Raw genomic sequence first — 655 nt, forward strand, 5'->3', positions numbered from 1 at the left:
CAAAGACTACCAGTGATCACACAATGTAAAAAGCAGATGATGTGAGAGGAGCAAATAAGAAGTTTTAAGAATAAATACACATCCCCTTCTATATTTTTTAAGGACAAAAACATTGGGTGTAGGTGCATCGTGGGGGATGGTTTATGGAGAAGAGGAAAATATGTTAATAAAACACTGAAAATTCTCATTAAGAAACAACAACTATACGTGCATGCTTTGGCAGGACATATACTAAGACTGGAAAGGTACAGAGAAAATGAACACAGCTCCTGTGTAAGGATGACATAAATTCCTGAAGTATTCCACATTCTTAAAAGTGCACAAAGCACTGAATAGTTATTTCTCCAAAGATGATACGCAAATGGCCAACAAGCATATGAAAAGATGCTCAATATTACTAATCATTAGGGAAATGCAAATCAAAACTTCAGTGAAATACACCTCACACCTATTACTAGCTACTATAAAAAAGTACACTAAGAACCAGGAAATAACAAGTGTTGGTGAGGATGCAAAGAAGTTGCAACTCTTGTGTATCAGTGGCCAAAGTAGGATATCAAATAGAAAATTATTCACCCATGTTCAGAGCAGCACTATTCACAATAGCCAAGAGGTTTAAATAATCTCAGTGTTCATCAATGGATTGATGAATAAA

The 655-nt window shown here is 35.3% G+C and overlaps 1 non-coding gene across 1 annotated transcript; it reads left to right on the plus strand.

Moving 5' to 3' along the window:
• The first annotated feature begins 207 nt into the window (after positions 1-207).
• Positions 208-312, plus strand: LOC114502169. Its single transcript, XR_003685022.1, has one exon. It is a non-coding gene; the product is annotated as a U6 spliceosomal RNA (small nuclear RNA).
• Positions 313-655: the final 343 nt, after the last annotated feature.

Source organism: Phyllostomus discolor, chromosome 7 (assembly GCF_004126475.2).
Source record: "Phyllostomus discolor isolate MPI-MPIP mPhyDis1 chromosome 7, mPhyDis1.pri.v3, whole genome shotgun sequence".
NCBI classification, from domain to species: Eukaryota; Metazoa; Chordata; class Mammalia; order Chiroptera; family Phyllostomidae; genus Phyllostomus; species Phyllostomus discolor.